Source organism: Trichomycterus rosablanca, chromosome 20 (assembly GCF_030014385.1).
Source record: "Trichomycterus rosablanca isolate fTriRos1 chromosome 20, fTriRos1.hap1, whole genome shotgun sequence".
Lineage (NCBI taxonomy): Eukaryota > Metazoa > Chordata > Actinopteri > Siluriformes > Trichomycteridae > Trichomycterus > Trichomycterus rosablanca.
The window spans coordinates 8,298,176-8,313,280 of record NC_086007.1 but is presented as its reverse complement, the minus strand read 5'-3'; the positions used below and the strand labels follow the sequence as shown (position 1 = coordinate 8,313,280).

Sequence of the window (15,105 nt, the reverse complement as noted above, 5' to 3'; positions counted from 1 at the left end):
ATGTGAGTGAGTGAGTGTAGAAACACAAGCCTGAATCTGATGTGAGTGAGTGAGTGAGTGTAGAAACACAAGCCTGAATCTGATGTGAGTGAGTGAGTGAGTGTAGAAACACAAGCCTGAATCTGATGTGAGTGAGTGAGTGAGGCGGGTTTTATTCTCCTCCTCCTCCTCCTCCTCCTCCCTCTCTCACCCTCAGCAGCACTAAATCCAGTCTGAGATCCGGACATTCCGGATTGTTTTTCTGCTCCGCCGCTGTTGCTGCTGCTGGATTGTTTCTGTTTTCCTCGCTAGGACGGAACGACGGTCGGTAAAACCGCGCTGAAACTTTTGTTGTTAGCTGGAAATGGAGGTAAAGCAGGACGGTCGGTGAGGAGAAGTGCTACACTGGGAGATAATTACATTATTGAAGGAGAAACCGTGTGTCCTGTTTTGGTCGAGCCGGTTTGGTGAAGCTAGAGAAAAGAATAGGAGTGAACCCGAATGGAAAAAAGACAAACGTGAATGCGGTGGTATGTACGAGTCTTTTTTGTTTCTTTTTTAACACTTTCGGCTTGAATAAAACCAACTAAAGTACTTTCCCGTGGTTTAAGTTTAAACTAGGTGTTGTGAAGAAAAGTACCTCTATAAAAGTCTGTGTCGTCCAGATAACATATGTACGGAGTGTTAGTGTCTGCATTTCCATTTTCCCTTTTCCCTTTTCCCTTTTCCCACAGGCTTTCAGGCCCAGTCATATATTAGACGGTTTTTTTTTTTAAACTTCCTTTCTCTGTCCACAGTCGACAGTGCTTGATACTCTGTTAGCTTTCCACATTAAAACATTTACCAGCACTACAATGATGCTAGGCTAGCTTATTACTAGCCATGACTGTCATGTGTGCTAATGGTAAAAGCGCAGAGCTCTTTGCAGTGCTATTGCTATTCCTAATGTAGCCCATCCTTCACTTTATAAATAACATGTATACTTATTTTCATAACATGCTGTTATTTCTCATCAATAACAGGTTTATGTACTTCTCACCCACCCATCACATGCTTTTACATTCCCCTATAGTTCTCATTCATATCATGGTTCGTGCTTGCCACCCATAAAGTCCTTAAACTTATCATAACATAACTAATCATAACATATTTTCATCTTCCTATCTATATCATAACTCAAAATTAAACTAAGCAGTTGTAGCCTAGAGGTTAAGGTACAGGACTGGTAATCAAAAGGTCACTGGTTCAAGCCCCACCACTGCTAGGTTGCCACTGTTGGGCCCTTGAGCAAGGCCCTTAACCCTCAATTGCTTAGACTGTATACTGTCACAGTATTGTACGGTGCTTTGAACAAAAGCGTCTGCTAAATGCTGAAATTGTAAATGTAAACAACTCTTTCATATCACACGTCATTTTTGCGCCCATAACATGCCCTTATAACTTCTTATACTTCTCACCCATATGTTCATGTGCTATTTATTAACAACAAGGTTTTATTTAATACTTAACTATACTCACTGTACTCATCATAACTCGCATCAATAGCATGGCCCTATACTTCTCAACACCCCCCCCCCCCAATCCATATCTCAATCTTCTAGTCTATAGCCTGCTTACATACTTCTTACTCATAACATAATCTGATACGTCTCCTTCATACATCCCTCATTTATTCTTGATCTTTTCTTTCGTAACATGGCGTTTCCATTTAAAAATGTGATTATATGTGTAAAAACATGATACATCCATAAAGAATTGCACACGTCCCACTAGTAACACAAGACTTTTTGGCATGTCCATACATCTTCATTTCTGATTATTAATAGTTAGTCTGTTTCACATTTTAACGTTTCACAAGTTGATGCAAATTGGTAGCAAATGATTTTGTGGCTTTGTAGGATATAGTAGGACTTCATTATCAATAGAACTTTATTGACAAACTCCTAGATATAATTTAGTAACAGGAAATCACAGCACTGAGCAAGTCTTTTACTGATGAGTATTATGAATATTTTCCACAATACTTAAGGACATTATTACTTATTATTACTATCATTAGTAAGACAACATTTACCAATGCTGAAGTCTTAGCAACAAATGTATCCAACACCATTAAGAAAACAAAATTGAGAAAATAGGCTGTATGGCTGTAAATTAAGAATATCGAGACTCGGCTCATACTGCAGTCATTATGAGAGAACTTTAAAAAAAAAGTAATTTGTGTGGTTAATGTCTACCACAGAGTAATCAGATAGTTGTAAGGGGCAAGTCAGTACATATTTATGTAGCACCAAAGTTAGACAAATTCTGACATGATAGCTAAACCTTTTAATGAATATTTAAGATTTTCCTGGGTGACTGTAGTCGCTCTTGTTCACCCTGTTTTAGAGTGTTGTTTTTCCTGCTGACTCATGCTAATGCTGCTGCTTTCATTAATAGTAAAGGCAAAGTTCCGTACTGCAGCTTTAACAAGAAATAGCAGAGAAAATACTTGTTAATGAGTAGCAATAGAAAAAGTAATTAGTGACATATGACAATTATTCAAAAATGTGTATAATCATTATGTTAATATAGAATGGCATATTTCAGTTCAGTTCTGGCCTTCTAGCAGATTTGACATTTAAAGCAATCAAATACAGGGGCAATCAAATACTCAAGGGTCCAACAGCGGAAACTAAATGGTGGTGGGGCATCAGGTGGTGTGACGAACAATAGTCCAGTACATTAAGTACTGAACTAATACTGCATTTGTGATATTTTGTAATATGAACATGTCTGATGTTGACTGACATCATAAATAATCATCATATTTATTATTATGTATTACTCACGGTGAAAAGATTTCATTAGCAATATTTACACATTTATTTGCTTATTTAATGTATATGCATTGATAAGTACCATCAAATCTATTCTGATTGCTGGCTCATATGGATAGTGTTTCTCCAGAACATCCTGTCTTCTCTTTGGGTCTTCAGGCTTCTTAATGGCTCGTTCATTGGTCCTCTATTTTTATCTTTCTCTTATGCCGTCATCGCTTCCACGCATAGTTTTCTTTTCCAGTGGTGTCCAACATAAAGATCATTTTAGTTTGGTTATGTGGAAGGTTAGGTGAAAGGTTAGATTTAATTTGAGGATCCATTTGTTTGTGCTTTTCTGCCTCCTCACAAAAGTCTTTGCCAACACCAGAGTTCAAAGGTATTGGTATACCTGTCTGCTTTTTGATTGTCCAGCTTTCATATCCTTAAAGGCCAACAGAGAAGACTATAGGCCTACAATTCAGATCTTTGCTTGGAGAGACTATTCTTTACATATAAGGATATTTCCAGTTCCTTTATTCTTGGTCTGCCAAAGGCCAGTCTATGTTATGCTATGCTATTTCCTGACTGATGGATTCTTTGCTGTTAATAATTGATCCAAGCAGACAAACGCTGTCAACAACTTTGACATCATCTTTATCGCTCATAAAGCTTATGGTCTTTCCTGATATCATGACTTTGTCTTCTTCACTCTTTTCTTAAACTTTCCTTACATAGGCTATTAGATCTTCTGACTGTTTTTACGCATATTCAAGTTGATCAATGTTTCCTCCACCAATCTTGGATGCTTTCTTCTTTCATCTTCCTCTGGTTCTTCTTCTCTCATTACATGTTCAGTGTACATGTTTGTCTATTTTCTGTCATGACTGAGACTTGTTGATCAGTGTAGCGATTCCTCATTAGAACGATGAGATGCTTTGGTGCTCCCATCTACCTGAGGACAGTCCTTGTTTTTGTGTTATCACCATAGCTCAAGCTAACTTTCTTCCTAACATCCTTGGCTTTTTCTGTAATCCAGAGTACATCTGCAATGATATCTTCTCTGCTATTTTCTCAGCGTGCACATCTGGCAGTTCTCTTTTAATGTAAGGCTGTAGTCTGCATTGAATGATCTTCAACATAATTTTACTGGTGTGTGATATTTGGGAGATTGAATGATAGTTGCACACTCGTTGTTTTGGTGTTGGGATGAACTGACCTCTTTCTATCTGCCAGCACTGGGTAGTTTTCCAGATTTGTTGTCATCAGTTTAACCAAATCTTCAGAATCTTGAGATATTTCTGTTGTGATGTGATCAATTCCTGTGGTGTTCTTTATGTGGTAGTGATCTCAAGGCCTGTCTGACTTCATCTTCTGAAGCACTGAATGTTCTTGTGTGTAGTTGAGACCAACAAAAGTGTTTACAACCTAAAATAAATCAGTTGCCAAAAGCATTAATGAAATGAAATGAAATTAAAAAGACATAAAGTGCTTTGATTTAACAATAAGACATCATTTGAAATATTATAATTGAGGTGGATAAAAATACGGATTATTTAGTCTTTATACAAATCACTAAAATGGTTGGCTTGTTTGTCATTTTCATCTTGACTGATGACAAATTATTTGCTTATCATTTTCTCTGCCTCGTAGGATATTGGCAGACTGATTAGTAAAGGCTAGAGGGAATTTTGAGCTTGTACAGATTAGGGACACAACTAAATTGGGTTGAAATGACAGTATAGTTACAATATTTAGTTTAATTACATCACAACGAATCTATTACTATTGAAATGCAATGCGTCTAGTTTTCCACCAATACCATTGCTACAGGCCTGTCAAGATTATCAAGTTGTCGCTGACTATTGCCGACACAGTTGCCATTAATTATTAGGCCTACATTTATTTTATTTTATAATGTAACAAAGCTAAATAAGATATATGTTTTAGTCCGAATATAAAACATTTTTACAAGTTAGATGTGCACCATAAATCAACCTGGCTTCTTACATTGTAAAATGAAATGAAAGTACAAAATTGAATGCAAGAGCACAATGAATAATGCATCATGGTACAACAGTTATTTTTATTTCAATGTTCATAATGGCATTTCAAAATTGAAAAATGTCCTCCTATTAAATAAGAGAGTAAAGTTTACAGCAGCAAATGTGTGTGTGTGTGTGTGTGTGGTTTTTTTGATGTGGATATTTTGCATCATGATCCAGAATGAAGGTAAAATTCAGCTGATCATCTTATAATATCTGCACTTATGTTGTCAGGATAAGATTTAATATACAAGAAACTAATATACTAAAATATATGTAATATATTGTATTATTTTTTTGATGTTGATAAATAGCTCAACTGCTTTGCTGTGTTGATTTCAATTTTCAAATTGTATTTAATATCTTTAGTGACATGGTTTGCAGTCATTTGTGAAGCTGGGTTCTATGGGGTAGATGGTGTAAATGTTTTTATACTTAAGTGTTTAAATTTACAGATGTTAAGTTAGCTAAGATTGCTTAAAACAACTTTGATATATTGACAAACTTTTCATAAAAACTATAAGCAGGTAGAATCTTATTTGGTTTCCTAGACTAATTTAGGAAGTTAATTTGAATGAATGAAGTGGGCAAAAACAGTCATGGCTAAAGTTCTACAATTGCTCACCCAGATCAGCCCAAATCTAATGGATTAATCATCCAGTGACGTTTTTGGAACCAAAATAAGCCAATTGTGATCTTTCCTCTTTAATATGAGTAGTTTAAAGATCACATGTGGGTTTTGTATGCTTTGTTTATGTCTGTGTGGGTAAACCTTGGATATTTCAGTTTCCTTCTCTCTTCCGAAGACATGCCAGCAGGTTGACTGGATACTGTAAATGCTGTAAACGCTGCTTGTAGGTTTAAATGAGTAAATAACTGAGCTAGTGTATAAAACTTGTTATGGACCGTTCTGTCATGGGTACTGCCCTCTGCCCAGTGATTTCCTGGGTAGTCCCCAGAACAAGCACAACTGTAGGGTTAAATAGTCCACTTCACTTTAACTGTGGTTATTGAAACTAATAAATCTCACACACAGGCTTTGACGCAGTGGGAGTGGATAGGCTGAGGCGTTTTTGTCTCTTGGCTGAAGTGTTTATGCTGATGCTTTGTCAGCTCAGCTTCCTTTTACTGAGGTGATTAAATGTATTAATTTTCATGTATCATTTTAACTTTCCCTCATGAAAGCAGTGAAGTGTCACTTTGCTTTAAACATTTCCAGTGTATTATATTGCACAATAGTCCGGCTGTCTGTGTTTGTGTGGGTACAAGTTAGTGTTCAACAGCATGGCCTTAGACTTTGGATATTACCTAATAATAAATAAATACTTTGGTCACAATCTGCATGCTAGAAACGGTGTGTGTGTGGTGTGTGTGGTGTGTGTGGTGTGTGTGGTGTGTGTGGTGTGTGGTGTGTGTGTGGTGTGTGTGGTGTGTGTGGTGTGTGTGGTGTGTGTGGCGTTTAAATCTTCTTCCTGTAGCACAGTATCTAAATATGGTTTACTGGAAGCTCTGAGAGAACATGGAGAGGAGTTTTGCACGTCAAAGACTTTGAGGAATTTGTTGACCCGAGTTAACAGAGCAGAAACGAGTCCATGTGCCTCTGCTAAGGTCACACAGTCAAAAGTTTATCAAATCGGGACTGACTGACGAATGGAATGTTTGCCCCGGCATATCTGTAGCATTTTTACCAGTGACAAAATGGTTTGTTTGATTAGTATAGCTGATTATTATAAATCTACTTACTGACTATAAAATGACTAACATCTGGTGAACCCACACTACTCAGAAAAGGCTAATCACAATGCTAACATCCTTATCTTGCTGCTGGTGTTCTTAAACTGCAGCTCATAGGCTTTTTACAGGCAGTGACACAGCAATGCAGTCTGCACTTCAATACTCAGGGTCTATTATCTCTCTATATCAGTGCATTTGTTCAGCCCATGAGACTTGCCCTAGTCCGATGTTGTAGCCCATCCCTGCCCAGCTAACAAACACCGTTTAATCATTGTGTTATTTTGCCCAGCCTTAATTTTTCTTCTTCATTTCATTTTCATCAACTGCTTTATCCTTGTCAGGCTTGAAACATTAGGTGTGAGGCAGGAATACCCTGGATGTAGCCAATGGATATAACCAATCATGTCTGTGCAGATGCCTGGCCAACCAAACCCAGTTGAGATTCAAATCTTGGTCAGGGTTAAAACCCTGGGAGTGATGCAGTAATACCTTGGACATAGCCAATCATGTCGAATAATAGCACTGCTGAGATTTGAACCCGGATCTTAGCGGTGGTGGGTTAGCGTAATATACTGCTATGCCACCTGAGCACCCCGCCTAGGCCTTAATATTTACTTGTTTTGAGGGTTGTCAGGCTGCCGATCCATGACTTCCCATTCGATCAAAGCAGAAACATGTTTGTCATCTTAGCAATTCGACATAAATACAGCATGGGCATGTAATGGGCATGATGCCAGTGTGGATAAAGGAGTCTTCAAAACTGAGTGCATTATTCAGCATGTTGAATAAAATAATAGGTATTAGGTAATACAGCAACAATGTAGTAGGGTCTGTTTGCTTTTCCCATGTACCCTCACCTTTTTCTTTGTTTAACCACATGTACATACAAACACGGTGTTTTCTTCTCATAAATACAGGAGCTAGATGAATATATATTTTTTTAATTTCACACTATGATAAAAGTTGCTTCTGTAGTGGAGACTTCATATGTTTTGCTGTTATGAAGTAAAAACTAGTCAAATTCAGGATATGGTGGACATTCTTCCTTTGTTCACAACCTGTGTGTAGTCAGAAATATACTCTGTAGATCCGCATTACAGGACCACGCCCATGCTTTTGGCATATTCTGTATAGGGTAGTTGGTAAACAACATATGGCTGAAACGAAGCAGATGTCATCGGATGTGTTGCGTAATAAGCACTTGTTTCCACTGAGGCTTTTCTCTTTTGGTTGAAAAAAATCTTGTTGAACACATGCCCTCTCGGTTTGGCTCACGCTGTGTATTATACATGAGTGCTCACTGTTAGGAAATCATAGTTTGCTTCTCTGCTTCTCAGACAATATTGTGAAGCCCAAATATGCATGAGGAGTGTAAGTTAGGTTTTCTCCATTCTGGTCTTACTTGCTACAAACAGACGTGAATATAACGTGTAACTGTATTATAGTTAATAACTGGTGTAATGAATAACTATACTTTAGTTCTTCAGTACATAGCTGTACCACAATGAATACATTACTGTAGTTTCTAACTGTACTGTAGTGGATAACTAACATTTATTGAGAAATAGGTTAGTGATTTAGTTGGTACTGTGGTGAGTACTCTGTACTGTACTCTGAGTAACTGTACTAACTGTACTGTACTACAGTGATTACTGACTACACTATAATGACCCTATAACACTATACACTATAACTGTTTTATAGTGATGCTATACTAGGTTACTGTACTATAGTGATACTATGTTGAGTAACTGTACTATAGTGATACTATGTTGAGTAACTGTACTATAGTGATACTATGTTGAGTAACTACTATAGTGATACTATGTTGAGTAACTACTATAGTGATACTATGTTGAGTAACTGTACTATAGTGATACTATGTTGAGTAACTACTATAGTGATACTATGTTGAGTAACTGTACTATAGTGATACTATGTTGAATAACTACTATAGTGATACTATGTTGAGTAACTACTATAGTGATACTATGTTGAGTAACTGTACTATAGTGATACTATGTTGAGTAACTGTACTATAGTGATACTATGTTGAGTAACTGTACTATAGTGATACTATGTTGAGTAACTGTACTATAGTGATACTATGTTGAGTAACTGTACTATAGTGATACTATGTTGAGTAACTGTACTATAGTGATACTATGTTGAGTAACTGTACTATAGTGATACTATGTTGAATAACTGCACTATAGTGATACTATGTTGAATAACTATATAGTGAACTGTACTACAGCAAATATATTACTGTAATGAATAACTGTACTACACTTATGCTACGCTTAGTGTACATTACCATGACAACATGACAGCATCACATGAGTCCAGTCAGAGTAACAGGAGCAGCAGGATGTTACCTGAGTTTTCAGTTGGTGTGTTTGTATTTTTTTATTGCTTTACATTTCTTGCGGACTCACATTCACATATTAAAAAGGGGCGAGAGGAAGATGTCCTGCAACATTCTGAGGCACATGAGCTGTATGCTAGTCCCACTGTGCAGAACGTACTCAAAATTTCTGATTGGAAATGTATTTGGATACAGGTGTTTACATGACTGTACCCGTCGGATGAAAATTTTATTCAGGGTGGCCTCAGTCTGACTGGTTTATTTTGATTGAGTAGTATGCATGGACATATTCTAATCCGATTGAGCTATTAATCAGATATCAGGCTGCATGTAAACATACTTGATGACTGCTTTTTGAGGTTCTTTGTTTAAGCCTTGCTTTTGGTCACTTTTTGAGGATTTTCATTTTTCACTGTGTCAGTATGGGTTTCCTGGTTTTTGCCCACCTTTCAAGAGCACACAGATGGTAAATTGGCAGGACTTAGTTGTCCCTAGGTGTGTGTGAACAAAAAAAAATCGTAATCGACAATCGGGTATAATTTTAAAATAATCGAGATTTTTTTTTTTTGTGCAAAATCGCCCAGCCCTAGGTGAATGTGCAAGTGTGTGTTGGCCTGTCCAGCGCTGGCACCCTGTTCTGGATGTATGATTTCCCTGCAACAAAAGCACAGACCATATTGGAAGAGCTCATATGAGATGTGTTTTAAATGAAAGTGCAATGAATCTAAAGAAAACTGAAGTGATTCAGAAATGACAGAGCTGACCATTCATGCTAGGAATTATATTTTGCTTTAAATAAAAATGCTGAATAAGAATGAGAGTGCAAAAAGGCAAAATCAAATTCCTTTAAATCTGTTGTGTTTAGGATTTGTGATCCAAGTCTTTCTTGGAAAATATGTAAGTGGGTGCAACCCAGTAATTTCCCATTTAGACGTGTTATAGACTCAAAGCCACACATATTCTGCTAAAGGTGACCTATTGACGTCTTATATTTTCTGTGTAAAAAGGGCTACGGGTATTTACGGCTCAATTTCAGTAAATGCTTTTTATTCAGTTCCAAAAGTTATTTGTTTTTTCATTTCATGAAAGCAAGTGGTTACCTGTGAATCTAGTCCCTACAAGTCTTGACCACACCCTTACTTGCAGCCTTGGCTCAGTTTCATCTCATACCTAGCACTCCTGCTCATGGATTACCAACCCAGCAACCTCACACACATTCTTTGAAGCACATTTTTTAAAATCTATTTGGCAATTATTTGCCAAAATCGTGCAAACTAATATTCATAAAGGGCTTGATTTGTAAGTAAGTAATTTATTTATAAAGCACATTTACAACCAAAGTGCTGTACATGTTGAAACATAAAACACACATATAAAAAGCAACACAAAGTATAAAACAGTAGAACAACAGAAACGCAGACCATGACACTCATCCAGGAAACGCTAGTTGGTAGAAGTGCGTTTTTAGTCTAGATTTAAAAACAGAAATGGAGGAAGCGGCCCTACTGTCCAAAGGTAGACTGTTCCACAACCTCGGAGCAGCAACTGCAAAGGCTCGATCACCTTTGAGCTTTGACCGTGACCGTGGCACAGCCAAGAGCAATTGATCGGATGAACTAAGAGATCTAGGAGAACTATAGAAATGGAGCAAGTCTCTTATGTAAGATGGCGCCAATCCATATAAGGACTTAAAAACAAACAGAAGAACTTTAAATTGGATCCTGTAGCTTGTGTAAAAAATAATTGGCATTGATTAGAATCTGAAGACTTGTGTTTTATAAAATGCTGATCCAATTTTAGCTGTGTCAGTATGGAACCCTAGATTACACTGCTGCTCCTCTGAATGGTTGCCCTGTTTGCCCTGTGAGAGAATCACACCAGAAGAAAGCTCTCATTTTCTAATGTGTAGCAGAATATTCCATTAGGAAATCGCCTTTAAAGGGTTCCACTGACACCCCTACGTGGCTTGAGTTTTTTTTTTTTTTTTTTTTTTTTTTTGATAATGCATTACTAGGGAGTGCCCTCCAACAAGGGGATTCAATATGAAACCACATTAACTGTCGATTATGCCCTGAGAAGGCTAGCAGAAAGCTCAGAGGACTCTAGAATCAATAAGGTGATGGTCATGCAACTGTAATGGGTATCAGTGCCCCAAAAGACTGGATTGAAGTGATGTGGTGTATGCATCAACTACAAGTGATCACATTTGCAGTGGTCTTTCTGGAGGAAGGGAGGGGAGAAATGTCCCCTCTGCTCTAAGAAAGAGGGAACTATCTATTGTCAGAGTGTTTTAAATCACCCGCCAAAGGTCTTGGCAACAATGGAGAGCTGTTTTGTTTGAAAGAATGGTGACCATGGTGATGATGTCCCAGGATGTTTGGAGGTTCTGCAGTTCTGTTCTCTGCTGTAAGCCCAGTGAACACTAAGCTAAAAACTGGTAATCTCTGTTTCGATTGCAGTATGTGAATTAGTTTGTCTTGTACAGTTTTCTTGTAAGAATAGGGTTTCACACACTGTTCCATCTGCTGCTGAGATATTACACACTGACAATCTGAAACATGACTGTGGAGAGTCTTTGCAAACTTCGATTGTATACGCACTGTCACTGATCTCCATTATTCTCCGTCTCTTGGAATAATGGTGACCAAAGCCCTGCGATGGCTTGGTGACATGTCCAGGTTATTCTTGTCCTGCGCTTAGTAATTTTTTACAAGTCCCACTGCACCCTGACCAGGATAAAGCGGTTACTGGAAATTAAATGTTTATTTACGAGGGTTAAACTCTATTTATTAAGAATTTCAAAAGCAAATGACATCACTTTTCTACAGTCACCTTCTGATGCATTTTTCCTAGCATCGTACCAACTTTTTTTTCTCTTTTATTTATGCGTTTCTCTTCCCTCTTTCTCCCGATTTAGCATAGTCAATCTGTCTTCCGCTCCTGGGGGATCCCTGATTACATTCGAGGAGGGTATGTTGCTGCTCACGCCTCCTCCGACACATGCGCAGTTCTAGCGGACCCTGCTTTTCGCCCATGCATTCTGCACAGATACCTCTATCTGCTAAACAGGGTCTTTGCACAGCCCCCACCCACTTAATCCGATCAATTCCCCACCCAGCAGACATGGTAGCCAATTAGAGTCTACTGCAGCCCACCGCTGGCAACGCCGAGTTTGGAACCGAGGAGTTCAGAATCTTGGTGTTGGTGTGCTAGCGGAATATCCCGCTGTGCCACCTGGGCACCGCACCAACATTTTAATGGTTGAGCGTGTAGCCACTGATGCACCGCTGCTTTCACATCATCACATGAAAATCTTCTTCCCCTTAAAGCTTCTTTGAGCGTCCAAAAAGGTGGAAATCGGATGGTGCTAAATCCGGACTGTGAGCTCTCTCTCAGTCTCTCAGACACGACCAATTACTACTCCTCCCGCCCTCACCATTTCTAATGAAAATATAAAAGAGAGGAAACTTTTTGAAGATCCCTTGTAAGCAAAACAAATGCTACTGTTATCATATTTTTAAAAGTTGTGCTTTACTACTCTTGTATGGGGTCCTGAAGTTTCCAGTAGGAATTAACAGACTCGTTGGCAGTTTGTTTGGGTTTGTTTGAGGCGGGGTCGAAAATACTAATTTACGAGCTTTAGTTTAACGTTGCACCCTTAACTGCTACCTACATTATGAAATGATGCCATTATAAATTCTGTACACTATTGTGCGGTTGGGTGAGGTCCAGCTATTTCACTCACTGCCAAAAATGTCTTGTCTTTAAAATTTGTGTTTGTTCCAGTCCAGGTTTAGATCAGAATTAATCTTATGTTTCTCTAGACGTGTATTCTCGTGAGACCGTGTCTGTTCGTGCGAGACTCGTCAGTAACAGAGGCTGATGCATACCGAAGGACGAAAATCCTGCCCTGTAATGGTGCCTGAGAGCACAGTAAAGACAAGCTTTGTTCCCATTTTCACAAGTGCTGCATTGCGTTTGTCAATAATCGGTCCCCCCTGCTTTTACTTGAAGACCTTGAGTGTGTATCACAATGACTCAGCTTTTAAATTGTGGAAAAAAGGGGGTGGAAAATGTGAGGTAAAAGAAATAGATTAAGGAGGGGAGTTGGTCTCCTGCAGAGTGGGTAAGCAACCTCAGGACAGGGTTATTCCCTCATGCCAAAAACAAATTGAAACAAAACAACACATTTTCTGACTGATCTTGGTCTATAGTTACAGTTTGCTTAGATCTGGCAGCATGATTAATTTGGACCACGTAGAATTTTAACTATTCCCCTATAGACAGTTTATAACATTATGACCACCTCCTTGTTTCTACACTCACGGTCCATTTTTATCAGCTCCACTTACCATATAGAAGCACTTTGTAGTTCTACAATTACTGACTGTAGTCCATCTATTTCTCTGCATATCTTTTTAGCCTTCTTTCATGCTGTTCTTCAATGGTCAAGACCCCCACAGGACCACCACAGAGCAGGTATTATTCAGGTGGTGGAGGATTCTCAGCACTAGAGATGGACCGATCGGGTTTTTTGGCATCGATTGCGATCTCCGATCTCCTTTCAGGGCAATCGGCCGATAGTCGATTTCGATCGGGGTGGAGGGGGGGGGGGGGGGGGGTTATGACATGCAATTTTTAGCGCAAAATCAGCAGTAAATAATAAAGTAACCAAACAATTATTTTTTTCACCCACAGGAGACATATCTGTCTAACTGACCACACACACACACAGGTTTAATGTTATCCAGTTTAGTCTGAAAAAAACTTAAAAAGAGCCTCCAGTGAAAATAAACCAAAAGCAACAGCGTGTGTGTGTTTCTTAAAAAAAAACGCTTTGTTCACAGTGTCGCTTTAAATGATTCTGATTCAGGAGTCGAATGTGACGCGTAAGTTTCTCTCTCCGTTTTTACTGTTATTAATAAATGCTGTGGTTTTAAATAAACACCAGCTACTACAGAACATTTTGTGTGACTTTCTTACATTAAAAAGCTTCATTAAAAAGCTTAATTAAACCGCTATTACCACAGAGCGGTCACCGAGTCAGACTCGTTCCGTCTGTGGAGCTAAAAGTTCTGATTACCCTAAAAGTTCAGCAGATGATCCTGAATTAACGAATTTGGTAATGAATAAACTTTTGCCTCTGATTGGCTCTGTAACGTTTCTGTTCTCATTTACATCAAAAGCAATGAATAATGTGCTGATAGAATCGGCTCAGATGTGACCGGGTTGAATTATCTTTTTAAAGTAAATATTTCAGTCAGCAAAATTGCATCGTATGTATGATGCACAACGTTAATTCTGTTATTTTAGGTCGTGAAGAGCTTTCATGATGGTTTCTGTATGATGGTTGATGAATGGTGATGTGATGGTTCGTGTTTTGTAGCGCAAAGTCTGGATCAATTCACTGAGCTGTTAAGCTTAACATGATCTTTATATATCAAGTGATCGGATCGGCTACATTTGGGAAATATCGTCCGATCGTCGATAGCATATTTTGATTGAAAATCGGCCGATATCGATTTAAAGTCGATCGATCGCCCCATCTCTACTCCGCTCTGCAGTGATACTGACATGGTGGTGGTGTGTTAGTGTGTGTTGTGCTGGTATGAGTGGATAAGACACAGCAGCGCTGATGGAATTTTTAAACACCTCACTGTCACTGCTCAGTGTCACCAAAAATATATCCAGCCAACAGCGCCTTGTGGACAGCATCCTGTGACCACTGTTGAAGGTCTAGAAGATGACCAACTCAAACAGCAGCGATAGTTGAGCGATCGTCTCTGACTTTACATATACAAGGTGGACCAACTAGGTAGGAGTGTCTAATAGAGTGGACAGTGAGTGGACACGGTATTCAAAAACTCCCATCAGCGCTGCTGTGTCTAATCCAATCATACCAGCACAACACACACTAACACACCACCATTGTCACTGCAGTACTGAGAATGATCCACCACCTAAATAATACCTGCTCTGTGGTGGTCCTGACTGCCAATTGTGCTCGCTAAAGGGCGCCCAGCTGACCAGTAGCAGAGCTGAGATTCGAACCGGGGAGTTCAGAATTCCAGATCTGGTGTGCTAGTGTAATATCCCGCTGCACCACCTGGGCACCAATTGCTGCATTTTTGTCAACAGTCAATACTTACTTCAATGCATCCCTAATATATTCTTGTTTTTT

The 15,105-nt window shown here is 38.7% G+C and overlaps 1 protein-coding gene across 1 annotated transcript in view; it reads left to right on the top strand.

Annotated features, from left to right (window-relative positions):
- The first annotated feature begins 295 nt into the window (after positions 1-295).
- arhgap35a (Rho GTPase activating protein 35a) overlaps positions 296-15,105 on the top strand; it is a 112,709-nt gene continuing 97,899 nt past the window's right edge. The window contains exon 1 of the mRNA XM_063016232.1: positions 296-509. The gene's annotated coding sequence lies outside the window, so the exon portion shown is untranslated. The remainder of the gene's footprint in view (positions 510-15,105) is intronic.